General features: G+C 55.0%; 1 pseudogene; it reads left to right on the top strand.

Moving 5' to 3' along the window:
* Window positions 1–4,566: 4,566 nt before the first annotated feature.
* On the top strand, window positions 4,567–10,714 carry LOC132432910 (alpha-1,3-mannosyl-glycoprotein 4-beta-N-acetylglucosaminyltransferase-like protein MGAT4E; annotated as a pseudogene).
* Window positions 10,715–16,055: the final 5,341 nt, after the last annotated feature.

Consider the following 16,055-nt stretch of genomic DNA (forward strand, 5'->3'; position numbering starts at 1 on the left):
GGACCATAGAGCTGCTCGGGAAAAAGGCGCTGCGCCCGCGGCCGCTCCTCCCGCGGGGAGGCGGAGACGCTCCCGGCCCTTTATGATGTGTGTTTACATGCGCGGAGGGATCCACCCAGCTGACAGCGGCGCCGCGCCGGTCCTTCTTTTTTTAAAGAGCCCGGCCGCGCGCGCTGATTGGCCGGCCGGCGTGGGCGCTGATTGGCCGGCCGGCGCGGCGCTTGGGGGCGGGGCACGCGCCTCATTGTCTGCTCAGCGGCCGCAGGGCGCCCCAGTGGCTGTGCTGCGCTCTCGGTCGGAGGTCCGGGTCTCTGGGCAGCTGGCCGCGAGGCAGGGGCGGGCCGGCGTCGCGGCCGCGTCCGGTGCCGCGGCCGGTGGGTGGCAGTCCCGGCGGCCGGAGCGTAACCGAGCCCTGTCCGGGTGCCACGTGTCCAGGAACCCCTCCTCACCCGGGACGACACCCCGCCCCGCCGGGCTCCGTCTCCAGCCGCCGCCTGTGTGCGGCCCCGGAGCCTCGCACACGTCCCTGGGGTCTCTATCCTCCTCCTGCCCGCTCAGCCCCCAGGCCTCCCGAACAGCCTGCCCGACCCCACCCGGCCCGCGCCCCTGGCTCTGCATCCTGCACCCCGGGCCGGCCGCCCGGTGATGGGGCGCCCCCGCGTTCCTTCCGGGCGCCGCAGACTCGCAAACTGGGGGGGGCGACCTGGTCCTGCGCCCACCTCCGGACTGGGCTCCAGGAGTGGGGAGGCCGGCTCCCCGGCGGCCGCGAAGGGGGCGGCCCGCGCGGCACGTAGCGCACGTGGAGGGCACCTCCCGCCCCGAGGCCGCCGCCGCCTCCGGCTGCTTTCCTGGCGCGCGGGGTGGGCGTGCGTCTGCCCTCCGCGCGGCCCCCGGTCTCTGCGAGCGTCCTTTGCACAGCGCTCATCCCTCCACAACGCTGCTGGACCTCCTCTCTCCTCTCCTTTCCTCTAATTTCACCGACGCACAGGCCTTTCCTTAGCCTCCTCACGATCCAGCTCGGCCCCTCCCTCTAGTCCACTGTCGTCCTCTCCCACCCCTTTTGGGGCCCGAATGCTTGGTGTCAGATGTCCCCTGTGGAGACAGACCCACAGACCTTGAGATCTCAGGATGAGCTGCCGCCTTGGTGGTCTCCGTGTTTTGCTTTATTTTGTGCACTCCCACGGCGTCTCTCTATTCCTGTTCCTTTAACCAGGCATTTGTCTTTTTCCACTGCCATCCCTGCCCTCGTGCCGTACACAGGCAAGGGTCTCCACCGGATTGTAAACCGCTGCAGGGAGGGAGTCACGGCCTCCAGCCCGGGACCAGGCACGTGGTAGGAGCTCCACACGTTTGTTGAAGGGGAAGGGAAATGGCCTTTAGTGTCTGTGGCTCTGTCTGGCCGAGGATGGAGTTTTGGACCGGACAAGGAGAAGAATCTGGTTGCCCAGGGTAAGCAGGAAGAGGTCTCACAACAGATCAGTGGGGGGGGGGGGGGGGGCACGCACTGGGATGCGCCCCTGACATTCCCCAGCTCCCCCGCCCTGCTTATTTCCCTGGAACCAGCAACCCCTCCTGCTCTGCTGCACGTCTCTTTGGTGGGACTTCTGTGCTCCCGGTTCTGCCCCAGCCGCAGCTATGGGGGCTGCCCTTGCAGATCAGCTCCCACGGAGACAAGGGTCTCATCCCTGGGCTTCTGTCCCTGGGAGCATCCTCTCTTCCTCTCCAGTCATGGGACCCCTTCTCTCTGGCTCAGCCCAAAGGGATCCAGGATCAGGACTTTGGTTTACCTGGGTGTGTGGGTCCCTCCCCAGGGAGCCTCAGTCCTGGTGCCGCCAGCCCTGCCCATAGGGCTGGGGCAGGGTAGCAGCGTTACCCACACTCCCTTCGGGGTGTTTCCTCCCATTCAGGTTGGGCCACTTTGGAGGTTCTGGACTCTGCTGGGAAAAGGTGAGAGGCAGAGAGAAGAACTCAAGTTCCTTGTTCACACTGCAGCCGCCACCGTCACCCCTAAGGAAGGTCTCTGGACTGAGGACCCCTCTCAGCATGCTCTAGGGCCTTGGATGGTTGGAATGTTTGAAATTCTCTGCATCCAGGATGAAAGTCTTGCAACAGGAATAAAAGGACTTCTACACTAATTATATCTGAACTTCCCAGAGCACTCCCGAATCCACTGTGCTCGTTTGAAATCCAGCGTTCAACCAAATCCTGTCACATGTCCGGCACAGGGTCTGACACAAAATCCTAACGCTGAGTCCCTTTCTTCTCTCCGCTGGCAGGAAGGGATGCTATCTGCGCACCTAGAGATACTGTGCGACCAGGAATAGGACCACACCAGTGGCTGGGGAGTAATTCATAGTCTATGGGACATACCAACCCCGTGAAGTAGATGGGTGATACTGTCACCATTTTTCAAATGGAGAAACTGAGACTCAGAAGAGTTTATTAGGCAAAATCACACAGGTAACAACAGAGCTAGGACTGGAATGGGAACACTGGAGCCTGTGATCTTCCCTAAACACCAAGCTGAGGAAAGAGAACATGGAAACCCCACCCCAAATCTGACCACCAGCTGGCCCTGCAGCTGCCAACATGTGTCCATTCTCTCCCCTCTAAGCCACGCTGGTTTCACACTTTCTGGACTGTCATCTATAATACCTTCACTTACATTCTAACGGATTCACAAAACAATACTTGTCCTTATACAGTGACGCACGTGCCGGTTGAGACTCATGAGGTTGGCTTTGTAACCTGTTATGGATTCTGACCCTCAGTTGGAGAAATGCTGCTTGGAGGTTAGTTTTTCCTGTTGTTTGCTAGCTTTCAAGAAGATGTAGCTGCAGTAGTTTCTTCACACCCACCTCACCTCAAGGTTTGGCCATTGCTCCTTGCCATGTCTTCCCTACATCCTCCAGAACGCTGTCCACATCACATACAAGATCAATCCCTATTGCTTATCTCTTCAGTCTGTTTTGTACTGTTTATCATTCACTTGGCTGCAATCTTCTATTCATTTCCCTCCTACCTCTGCCCACAGCCCTTCAACTCAAGGGGTCACTTTGTGCCCCATCTTTTCAGGTGCCCAGTATAAGACCAGGACCTAGCATAGTCTTCAAGTCTCCCAAGACCTGACTTAGAGCAAAGGCCAAAGACTCAAATGCCTTCAGGGGACAGAAATAAATGAGAGAAACCAGCCAGGTGGACTCTGAAGAAGAGAATGCACGTCCGGCGACCGGGGCCATCACTGCTCAGGCCAGGGTGGCAGCAAGTTGCAATTTTCCAGAGAAGCCAGAAGTCTAATTATTTATGCAATCTCTCCTGATTTTTAGATGTTCAATCTTCAATCAAATTTCTAAAAAACAGTGTGTGGCCCAACCAGACATGCTTGTGGTCCGAGTGTGTTCTGCGTGGAGCCACCTCCCTGGAGAGGCTGGTGGGATGATGAGTTTGCTGACCTTCAGGGAGAACAATGGTTACCAAGGGAGCACCAGAGAGAGATGCTGAGGGCTAGAAGTGAGCTCCTGCCCAGCTCCCCACCTCCCTGCCGGGGCTCAAGTTCATGCTTCTAGGCTGGAAGGAGAGCTCTAACTTGCAGCAAAGTCTGGAGCCCACACCTGGGACACACCATGGCAACAGGCACAGCATCTCAGACGGCTCACCCCGATCTGCGCTGCTGCCGAGGGACCTGCCAGGGCTTGTTTAGTATTTATTTTCATTTTACATCCACTGTGCTTCAATTAAAAAATACCTATTTTCCCCTCTTCCTCCACTGTTTGCCCCCTCTAAGGCCCTCAGAGGAGTGCGAATGAGGTGCCAAGATGCAGAAGTGTTCTCAAAGTGCTGTGCGTCTGTTTAAGAGTCTAAAAGTAAAAATTTGGGTGGGGATTTAGGAATAAAGGGAGATGGGCGTCTCAAATATGACAGAAAGGAAGGCATCGCTGGTCTCCGTGTTCGAAAAACAGTCATTGTTAGCACAAAAGTGCTGACATTTATTGAGTGTTTGCCGTATGCTGGGCATTTTCCTGTGGAGGATTTCTTCTCATCCTCATAAGAACACCTGAGAGTAGCCATCGTTATCTTTAGTTTCTAGATGAGGAACTGGGGCTCAGAAAGACTGAGTCATTCGGCCAAGGTCACCTGGCCAGTAAGTTTAGCAGAAGCACATTCTGGCCCGAGTCGGAGTCTACGTCGAGAATCTGAGCTCTTAACCATCGCACACGTATTGCCCTCCTCTGTTGTACTGCCCGGTCCTCCTGGCACTGCTGTGTCCCTGGCACCTAGCACATGTGTGTGGAAGAGGCAGATGACCACTCACCGTATCGCGTCATCCCGATAACTAGTGACTTAATACACACCTGTTGAGCTCGCTCTCTGGGCCAGGTGCCGTGCGAAGTGCTGTGGATGTGGCATTGGGCAAAACAAAGGCCGGGCCATCAGCCTAGTGGATAGAGACAGACAGCGACACACACAAGGAGGATAGCTTCTGGTAGCAAGAAATGCTAAGAAAATAGAAGGCGTGGTAGCGCAACGGGAGGACGGGAGAGGTGGCAGGAGGCGACTTTAGCCACGATGACTGGAGGCCGGAGAAAGAACGTCTGAGCTCCGATGTGGGTATTGGGAGGGGTCGGCTCTCGGAAAGTCTCCGGAGGAAAGTTCTAAGAAGAAGAGCAAATGCAAAGGCCTGAGTTGAGAAACACCTTGGTTTGTCCGAGGGATGCCCCCTCCCCCAAGGGGGAGGAGGGGCGGGGAGTGGGGAGGAACGGGAGATGGAGTCAAAGAGACAGATGGCCAGTCAGGCAGGACCCAGGAGGCTGTGGTCTGGAGTTCGCGAAGGGATATCACTCGGTCTACAATGTAAAAGACCTCTTTGCCGCGTGGAGGGAAGGTTGCAGGAGAACACGGGTGGAGAGGAGGGACCAGTTGGGTGGTGGCAGTGGTCCAGGCAGCAGATGATGGTGGTGTGGACTCGGGTTGTAGCAGCAGAGATGGAGAGAAAGGGTCGTATTCCGGATGCATTTTGGAGGAAAAGATAACAGGACTGAGTAGATGGAACGTGGAGTGTTAAGGAGAGAGAGGCATTGAGGATTTTTCCCATGAGTAGCTGGAAAAATGGTGGTGCTGTTTACTGAGATGGGGAAAACTTGGGGAGGAAGAGATTTGGGAAATAGGAAGAGTCTATAATTCTATTTGGCTCTGTTAAAATTGAGATACCTGCAATCCAAAAGGAGGTGGTGAAGAGTCAGGTAATTTGGAGCTCAGGACAGAGGCCAAAGCTGGAGGTAAGATCAGCCCTAGGAGTTCTCAGTGTGTGCATGTGTGTGTGCGCGTCTGTGTGTGTGCGCGTGCACGTATATATGAAAGGATATATGTAGATATGCACACACCTTATATGTGTATGTATGTACACACGTGTATGCACACGCCTGTAATGTACACAGCACTTAAAGCCACGGGACTGGGTCAGAACCTGGGACGCTCGACAGTCACTGGCTGGGAAGAGGAGAAGCCAGGGAAAGAACCAGGGAAGGAAGGCCAGGCTGGCGAGCGCTGCGCGGGAAGGGTGTCTCAGGGAGGAAGGGGCTGAGTGAGATGCAGGAGGAAATGGCGGCGAAGTGAGACTGATGATGACGACACAGCTTTCCAGGGGTGTTGCTCTTGAGGGCTGCAGAGGGACGGGGCAGGATTTGGAGAGAACATGAATTCAGGGAGGGATTTGCTTTTTGCTTTTTTTACCCACCGGAAGATAGCAGACGTCCTTTTTACAGTGACGGGAATGGTCCAGGAGACCGGGAGAAGTGGCAACGTCGCAGAAGTGAAAAAGGGTAACTGCAGGGGTGACAAAGTCAGAAGGTGAGAGGGAATGAGAGTCGGCAGCCAGCCAACCACCGAGGGCGGGAGGGATGGGGCAGAGGGAGGGCGTGCTGGGGGGCAGTTCCGTGCTTCTCAGGTAAGCACCGCCCACAGGTAAGTCCTGGCCGAGTGTAGCCCTGATGATGGGACAGGTGGCAGGACACAGAGCAACGTCACAGAGGAGCTTAGCTCAAGGCTGGAGAGCTGGGGGGAGGGGCCCAGTCGCTGTGCGGGTCCTCAGCACCCCAACTCCTCTTTCTCTCTCTCCTGGTCTCCCAGGAGCCTGTCAAACTCAGGGCTCGGCGAGGGCAGCGCTCCCGCTGGTGTGACAGGTAAACCGCACAGGAGGGGCAGAGGGGACAGGGCTGTTCCCTTGAGGGTGAACTCCTCCGGCTGTAGTTGTAGAGCCTTTTATTCAGTCAGTATTTGTGTCCATGTATTTATGTTCTAGAAAAAAGAAGCCTATTTCTGTTACATGTAGTGGTTTGTATCTGAATGACCTATCTGACTTAAGGAAACCAGGTAAGGAAAGTTTAAGCCTTCCCACCATATATAAGTACTGTTTTTGTAACTCTTATCAAAAGGCTAAATGGTTAAGGGAGGGAAGCATGGTAACCTCTACCAAAATACTAAACTGGCAGGGAACCATGCAAATTGCAAATGGGGAAATTAGAGAATAGTATAGCCTTGGGGGCATAGAAATTACTACGATTTCTTTCCTTTTGTGTCCTGACTAGGCAGACAAATGACCAAGAGTGGGCGACAAGGTATATCAGAGCCTTTCCTCTGATCATTTAGAAACAATCAGAAAATCACATTCTCTCCGGAGAAAAGACACTAACAGGGAAAAAGCAGCCCACAAGTGCTTTTGAGTCTGAGCCAGCCTGAATTCCAGCAGCCCACCACTCACAAAAGGATTTTTTTTTTTACTCTGAGTTAACAGAATCATGTTCTTTTTTTGTTGCGGAGCATGGGCTCTAGGGCGTGGGCTCAGTAGTTGTGGTGCACGGGCTTAGTTGCTCCGCGGCATGTGGGATCTTCCCGGACCAGGGCTCGAACCTGTGTCCCCTGCATTGGCAGATGGATTCTTAACCACTGCGCCACCAGGGAAGTCCCAGAATCATGTTCTAATCAAGGTCTGTGAATGAGATTAAGGATTGGGATAAATTAAGGACGCCCTTTACAAGAAGTAAGAAAGGCACCAAATTGCTTAGCACTTAGCAACACTTCAAGTTCAGCTATTTTAATAAATTGTTTGACTTTTGTTTAAAAAAGTAGGGGGGGCTTCCCTGGTGGGGCAGTGGTTGAGAGTCCGCCTGCCCATGCAGGGGACGCGGGTTCGTGCCCCGGTCCGGGAGGATCCCACATGCCGCGGAGCGGCTGGGCCCGTGAGCCATGGTCACTGAGCCTGCGCGTCCGGAGCCTGTGCTCCGCAACGAGAGAGGCCACAACAGTGAGAGGCCCGCGTTCCCCCCCATATCTGTTAAGGCAAGGAAGACAGCAAATACTGCTTGAGCCCTGGGTACTCTGGCTGGTGGTCAGACATCCTGAGAATGTGCTGGGCTTGCCCTGGGGAGACTGACCTGCTATTTCCCTGGAAAGGCTCATGGGAAACCAGTAGAGGTTAAACCCTGTTCTTTTTATGAAAGGAGGACCAGGAGTTGCCTCTGCCCAGGCTGCAGGAGGGCCGTTATAGGAGAAGGAAGGATCTGGAACCACTAGAAGACTGGCAGAATCTCACCTTCAAATATTTGGAAAAAATCCAGCAGAGAAAGAAGAGTGCGTTCCGAGGAGAGGAGTGGGCTCCCCAGGGGGGAAGAAGCATCAGGAGAAGAAGGGGCTCAGAGGGAAGAAGGGGGGAAGGTGGGGGGCATCGGGCCCGGCAGACAGTCCTCTCCCTGCCAAGGCCTTTGTGTGGAGGGGGAAGGAGGGAAGAGGTAACGCGGCCGCTCCAGGAGGGTGGGATCACGGCGTGAGAGAACCCTGGGGGGCGAGGGGGCCTTCAGGCCACGTGTCCAGTTCACCCAGTGTTAAGCTCAGGGGTACAGGGACCCGCTGGAGGCCACATGGTCAGTGGCAGAGCTGAGACAATAGTCTTGGACTCCTGACTCCCAGGAGAAGGGCTTTTTCTAGTAGATCTTCTTTAAAGGAGAGCTTTGGGAAGATGAGCTGGGTAAAACCAAAAGGAATGATAATGACTATAAAAATTGCTAATATTGGCAGTTCCCTGGCGGTCCAGTGGTTAGGACCCGGCGCGTTCACTGACGAGGGTACAGATTTGATCCCTGGTGGGGGAACTAAGATTCCACAAGCGGAGTGGCACAGACAAAAATTAAAAAAAAAAAAAGCTAATATTTATTGAGTACTTAAACCATGTGCCACAAAATTCCAGTTCAAAGAAGCCTCAGAGGCCCGTGAGGACGCAGCACCCCAGCTCAGGCACCTGGCGACCTTGTTAAAATGCAGACTCTGCTTCACTAGATTCTGCACGTCTAATAAGCTTCCAAACGGGGCGATGTTGCTGGACTAACGCCCACGCTTTGCGTAGCGAGGATCTGAACCTGCCCCCTGGGGTGGGAAATAGCCGAGCAGCGAGGGCGGGACGAGCATCTGCGGGAAGAGCATCTGCTGGTGCCACAGAGCATCCACTCGGCCCGCCTGCACGCTGACCGCGCAGCTGGCCGCCCCAGCGTGGCTGACGGTCGGCACCTGCTCGAGGCCCCGGTCGGAACGCAGCGGCCTCCCGTACACACTGCTGCCCACCTGGCGGGCGCTGGCCTGGCCTGGCCTGGCTCAGGGAGGCCGGCCTCCGCATTTCCAGCCTCTTCGGCCCACAGGTCTCGGCGGGGCAGCGCCGATTCCCGCCCCGCCGGAGGCCCATCCCCACGAGGGCGGCGTCGGGGCGGGGCCTCTCGCCAGGAGCCCTACTCCCAGCGGACCACGGACCACGCCTTCCTCCTGAGCTGCGCCGCGAAGCTCTCGGAGTACTTCCTGCTGCTGGAGGACGGCACCTCATGCGCCCCCAACTTCATCACCACGTTCGGTGGAAAGCGGACACCCTGGGGTGCCAGCCCTGGGCGCTCCTGGAGTTCTCCAACCTGGGCTTCCAGGGCAGGCTCTTCCGCAGCGGGGACCCCCGGTGCTGGCCCACTTCCTCCTCCTCTTCTACGGGGAGAAGCCCCTCGCCAGGCTCCTCCCTCACTTCCGCACCCTCCTGGCCCAGAAGGAGCCGATCCTCTGCAGACCGTTCCTGTTCTACCACCGAGTCCCCTACCATGCGCCGAACGACACGGCCAGAAGGCCTCGGGCACGCAGAAAAAGAGCCCCTAAGCCCCTGGCAACCCACCAGGAGCCGCGTTCACAGACATGAAGGTTTTTGAGGTCCATTTCCCCTGGCAGGCCTACAGTCTGGACGAGTCCTTCTTTTGGGCCCACAGCGCAGGGAACCACCTGACTGTCATCCTGAACCACCCAGCGGACCTGAGGAGGGTGCAGGTGCTGCCGGGCACCATCGTGGATGGCAAGCACGCCCTGGAGAAGGGGCAGGTGGAGCTGGGCTACGAGCCCGAGGGGACACCGCAGCGCTGCACCAGCCTCGCCTTGCTGGGCCACCTCCTGGAAGGGCAGCCGGATCAGGAGGTAGTTCCACAGAGCGTGGGGCACGAGGTGAGCTGCGTGAGGCTGGTGGCGAACGCTAACCAGGTGGGTGGGCTCAGCATCCGGCACATCGACCTCTGGGAGGAACATGCCGGGGACATGGGGGCCGCTCAGGAGGAAGATAACTCAATAAGGCGAAGAAAACTTAAAGTCTTGCAGCTCTGTCATTCTAGCCTATCTGAGTGACCCGGGGGCGGGGTGGGGATGCCAGGGAATGAGGGGCAGAGAGGGAAGACGTGGTCATTCTTCTGGTGCCGCCGAGATGTTAGACCTGTTCCTTCCTTTTCCTACCCAAACAAGTGACTCTTATAGGTTGTCTTTTTCTGGGCTGGATATAGCTTAGCCTAGTTTGGGACAAGGCCTTGGTCATTCCCAGAATCTATCCCTGGGATGCTGAGATCAGCACAAATACAGGGTGTTGGTGTGTGTGTTCGCACACAGTTAGAGGCCAGGGGTGAGGGGTAGCAGGAGGGGAAATCATGGCCAGGCCCTGGAATTTCCATCATAAGAAGCCAAGGAAGGGCCTCTCATCAGAAGTCGAACTCTCTGAGGCTCTGGAATGCAGCAGATGGACGCGTACCAATAAAACTAAGCCCCTGACTCTGTCCTTTTAAGCTGTTCCGTGGCGCCAATCTAGTTCCCTTCTTCCCTCACAAACGAACTCGGGCACAAACAGCTTGTAACCGAAGCTTCACTTTCTCCTCCGCATTCTGCATTCTGGCTTCTGCATCCCAGCGCTGCTGAAACTCCTCTCTGTAAAGACAAAAATAGTCAAAACCTAGTGGCATTTTTGTTTTCAGATCTCATTCTCCTTCACTCGCTGCAGCAGGTACACAGTACAAATCAGTCTTCTTCCTTGACTTCTGGGCTTCATCCATTCATCAGAATGACTGAATCCCCACTGTGTGCCAGGGACAAAAAAGCTCCTCTTGGGGTTAAGAAGTACAGGGTCCTTGGGGGAGTACAGACCTGTGTTGAAACTTTATTGGGAGCTTAGGAAAGGCTTTTTGGAAGACGTGTAAGCCTAGACCTGCCAGATAATTGGGGAAGATAGCCAGGTGATGAGGAAAGGAGGTCAGGGAAATTTTCCAGTAAAAGAAACAGCATGTAGAGAAGTGGGCCAGAGGTGAGAAGAAACCTGGCTCGTTTGGGGAAAAAAATCATTTAGTGGGGCTGGCGATGGAGGGCAAGCTGGAGTAGTCGTGGGACAGAAGATGAGGCCACAGGACTAAGAAAAGACCTGCTTACAAAGGACCATGGACAGTTCAGTGGGGGAAAGAATAGTCTTTTCAACAAGTGGTGGTGGAACAGCTGAATACCCATGTGCAAAGGAAGGAAGTGTGACTCCTACCTCACATTGTATTAAAAGTGAACTCAGAATGGATCACAGACCTAGTTGTAAGAGCTAAAAGCTATAAAACGCTTAGAAGAAAACACAGGTGTAAATCGTTGTGACCTTGGATTAGGCAATAGATTATTAGGTATGACACCAAAAGCACAAGCCATCAAAGAATAGATAAATTGGACTTCATCAAAATTTAAAATCTTTGTGGTTCATAGGACACCATCAATAAAGTGAAAAGACAACCCACAGAATGGAAGAAATTATTTGTAAATCATATGTCTGATGAGAGACTGGTGTCCAGAATATATAAAGCAAGCTTACACACAATAATAAAAAGACAAATAACCCAATTAAAAATGGGCAAAGGATCTGAATAGACATGTCTCCAAAGAAGATACAAAAATGGCCAATAAGCAGGTGAAAAGACACTCATCATTAGTCATTAGGGAAATGCAAATCAAAACCACGGTGAAATAACACTTCACACTCACTAGGACAGCTATTTAAAAAACAGAAAATAAGGGCTTCTCGGGTGGCACAGTGATTAAGAATCCACCTGCCAACGCAGGGGACACGGGTTCAAGCCCTGGTCCAGGAAGATCCCACATGCTGCGGAGCAACTAAGCCCGTGCGCCACAACTACTGAGCCTGCGAGCCACAACTACTGAGCCCACGTGCCACAACTATTGAAGCCCGTGCACCTAGAGAAGGTGCTTCAGAAGGCTTCTCTGCAACAAGAGAAGCCACCGCAATGAGAAACTCGTGCACCGCAGTGAAGAGTAGCCCCTGCTCGCCGCAACTAGAGAAAGCCCGCGCACAGCAACGAAGACCCAATGCAGCCAAAATAAATCAATAAAATAAATAAATAACTAACAGAAAATAAGTGTTGGCGAGGTGTGGAGAAATTGGAGCCTCATACATGATGGTGGGGTTGTAAAATGGGGCAGCCACTTTGGAAAACCACTGAACAATCCTCAAAATGTTAGATAGAGTTACCATATGATCCAGCAATTCCACTCCTAGGTCTGTAGGAATGAAAATGAATGAAAAAATGAACACATATATCCACACAAAGACTTACACATGAATGGTCATAGCAGCATTATAATAACCAACATGTGGAAACAATCCACATGTCCAGCAACTGATGGATGAATAAACAAAATGTGGTACATCAGATGATGAAAATGAAATACTACTCAGCTACAAAAAGGAATGGAATACTGATACACGCTACAACACGCACAAACCTTCAAAACACTGGGCTACGTGAAAGAAATCAGTCACAAAAGGTCACATAGTATATGATTCCGCTTGTATGAAATGTTCACAATAAGCAGGTCCAAAGGGACTCATATGGGGGTGATGAAAATGTGCTAAAATTGATTGTGGTAATGGTTGCACTCTGCGAATATACTACAAACTATTGAATTGTATACTTCAAGAAGAGTGAATTTTAGGGTATGTGAATTATATCTCAGTAAGGCAGCTGTTTGTTTAAAAGCTGTAGAAGCAAATGAAAGGGTTTAGAACACCCTGGTGGCAACAGAGAATCACGGAGCAGTTCTGAGCAGGAGAGCGGAGTGACTGTTCGTGCTTTGGGGGGTCACCCCAGGCATCCCGGTGGGGCAGCCAGGGGGTCAGGATAGGCAGCCGATGAGAACTTGGCTCGGGACAGGCACTCCCTCCCCTTCCTCCTTCCAGCCCTCAGCTTTCTTCTCACCAATCAATCATAAACTAACCTGTTTTTCCACCTACCTCTCTGACTAGTTGTGGTCTTCATCTCCGCCATCCCTAAATGTGGGAAAATTCCGAGGTCTTTCACTCTGTCCGTATCTTCTTTCTTTGATGACTTTCGATCACGGTCAGAGCCTTACCTGAATGAACTTTGAGGCACCACCCACGTCGACATCACCCTCTGGGGTGTCCAATCTGAGCCTCCGAGTCCCGTGTCCAGCTGATGACGACACTCTCCACTTGGGTTTAACTGTCACCTCAGCCCAGCACGTCTGACACCAAATTCTTTAGCTTGTATGTGTTTCTGGCAATGGTTACCTTACATACATAAACTCAAAATCCTAAAACAGTGCTTTGAAAAAATGGTCTATGAACCACTTGCATCAGAATCCCCTGGAATTGCTTATTTAAAATGCTTTTACTCAACCTTGCTCATTCTCCCATCAAAGTGCTTCAACTGCTGTAAGCTCCTACTTTCCCATCCACCCCAGTCTAGGCCTGCCGCTTAGCCTCATGTCCAAACTTTTCCTGACTGACCACTACATGTCAGGCCCCGGGCCCAGGGACAGAGTAAAAGCCTGTGGACTCTGGCCTTGAAGAGCTTCTAGTCCAGAGAGAGAGACAAGTGAAATACTGCATTAAAGGGGCAGAGAAGGGACTTCCCTGGTGGCGCAGTGGTTAAGAATCTGCCTGCCAATGCAGGGGACACAGGTTCGAGCCCTAGTCCGGGAAGATCCCACATGTCGTGGAGCAACTAAGCCCGTGCGCCACAACTACTGAGCCTGCGCTCTAGAGCTCGTGAGCCACAACTATTGAGCCCGCGTGCCACAACTATGGACGTCCTTGCACCTAGAGCCCATGCTCTATAACAAGAGAAGCCAGGACAATGAGAAGCTCGCACACCACAACAAACAGTAGCCCCTGCTCGCCGCAGCTAGAGAAAGCCCACGCGCAGCAACGAAGACCCAATGCAGCCAAAAATAAATAAATAAATAAATTAATTAATTAATTAAAAGGGGCAGAGGAGAGGGATCAGGGGAGGCTTCCCAGAGGAGGTGACAGCCAACAGGTGCGGTGTCCTCAGACAGGGAAATGGAAGGAAGCATGCGAGCAAGCGGCCTGAGGTCCCACCAGGGCCTCCCCTCCCCGCCGTGTCTCTGGGGCCCAAGGGTCTGCCGCCTTGGCGAGCCCCGTGCAGGACCCCACACCAGGGAGAGAGCTCTGTTACAGGGGCAGGGAGGTCGGGAAGGCTGGAGGCCTCTCGCTGGCTGAGCTCCTGCCAGACGGGAAGCTCCCTGGTGGTGCAGTGGTTAAGAATCCACCTGCCAATGCAGGGGACACAGGTTGGAGCCCTGGTCCGGGAAGATCCCACATGCCGTGGAGCAACGAAGCCCGTGCGCCACAGCCAGTGAGCCTGCGCTCTAGAGCCCACGAGCCACAACTACTGAGCCCGCAGGCTGCAACTACTGAAGCCCACATGCCTAGAGCCCGTGCTCCGCTCAGGCTCTCTTCTCCTGGGCTTTGCAATCCCCTGATGGCCTCCTGACTCTCTTTTCATTGAGGCTTCTGCTAATTTTCACAGCAAGCTCCCCACTTCTTGGGGATCTTGGTCGTTAGGTGGGGCTTCGGTGCGGGTGGGGAGGAATCAAAGTTCCCACCAGCCCCCCACGCCCTCCGAGTGGTCCCTCAGCAGCCTGTCGGGCTCCCCTCAGGTCAGTCCCCGCTGACCTTTTCCCTCCCTCCACGCCTGCCACATCCTCTGCTTTGCGTCCTCATGGATTGCCTCTGTGTCTTGGGAGCTGGGCTCCTGCTCCCAAGTGCTGGCCCGGCAGGACAGGACCTGGCTTCCCGGTGAGACTGGGGAGGCCTGGACACCCATCACCAGGGAGCCGGGGAGAGCCCACTGCCTCCATTCCCCCACACTGGCCCCAATCCAGGACCCAGCGGCAACCCTTTGCTTCCAGCTTTTCATTCATCCAAACCTTTACTGAGTACCCAAGGGGTGCCAGGCACCTGTGCAAACTTTCCCTTCTCCTGAAGCCTTGGGCTCTATCCACGGGTTAACCAGCCTCAATGGAAAACCCGGACGGAGGCTTTGTTGTCACCAAACCTGGGTTTTAGTCCCAGCTCCGCTTCCGAGCTGAGAGATCTTAAAATGTCGTTAACCCCTCGGAGCCGTCTCCCCATTCTGACGGAGGATTCCACCCGCCACACGGCGTTGGCACGAGGGTTAAAGGGAATCAAACCTGTGAGGCAGGTGCCAGACCCCCAGGTACATCAGCTTGTCTGCCCGTTCACTCTGGGTGCCAAGGCTCAGCGTGTAGAGCCCCCAGCCCTCCCCCCACCCCCACGAAGGAGGACCCCAGGCCTCCACTCACTCCCAGGCAGTGTCTGGGGGGCTCCCTGCTGGCGCATCCCGGGACTCCTACTACAGGTCTGAGCTCCTTCCCTCCCTCCTGGGAGCCTCAGCAGGCCCGGGCAGGTAGGAGTTTCCACTGTGTTGCCTGCCTGACCCCAGGTGGGCGGGGAGGGGCAGACTTCCCACCAAAAGGCCTCAGGGCACGCACCTCCTCTTTCTGGTTGGGCTGCTTTAGGATCTGGTTGGGTCCCTGGAAGCAGTACCGTCACCCAGAGGGCTGACAGACAGGGCAGCCAGGGCTCCCTGCTCCCCGGGCACTGGGGCAGCTCCCTTGTGGGGCAGGAGCATGGGGTGGGGTCTGGACCTCCGTGATCCCAAGTGGTCTCGTAGGACGAAGACATTCAGGGCTGCGGAGGGAGAAAATGAAGGCGGCACGTGTGAAGGGTCAGTCTCAAGAGACACACCGCGTCAGGTCCCACTGCCAGGTTAGCCCCGTCGGCCAACCTCCAGGCTTTCCCTCCCCTCCCTGCCAACCTAGGAGCAGGGCCTGTCCTGGCTGGAAGTCAGTTTCCGCACCTGAGGAACAGGAATGCCACTTCCCCAAGGAGCTGAAACCTCGAGGGACGCAATCACTGCCTGCGTGTCAGGCCGTCCAGCACCTCGGCAGTGTGTCAGCACGATGGATCCGTTTCCCTTAGAGTCCATCGGCGTCCTCGGGGCTCCTTCCCACCCACACGCTGGCCCTGTCAGGCCAGGGTCGGTTCAGGTGACTCTGATCCTGGCCCACAAGGCACTGACGCAGTGGGAAGGGCGCGGCCCGGTGCCCACATGGGGCCCCTGCGAGGCCGCGTCCGAGGCAGGGACCCTCTTCTTGGCTTCGAGGAGTGAGCGCCGCCCTCTCTTGGCCTGTAACTGTTGGTGGCTGGGACCGGAGGCAGGTCCAGAGTGTTGGGAGGAGGACACAGGGACTTGCAGGGCAGTCAGGTCTGTAACCTCGGGGAGTCAGGAACACTTGCCACGTAGCTTGCAGGATCTTAGTTCCCCCACCAGGGATCAAACCTGGGCCCTCGGCAGTGAGAGCACCGCGTCCTAACCACCAGACCACCAGGG

This window comes from Delphinus delphis, chromosome 1, assembly GCF_949987515.2.
Source record: "Delphinus delphis chromosome 1, mDelDel1.2, whole genome shotgun sequence".
NCBI classification, from domain to species: Eukaryota; Metazoa; Chordata; class Mammalia; order Artiodactyla; family Delphinidae; genus Delphinus; species Delphinus delphis.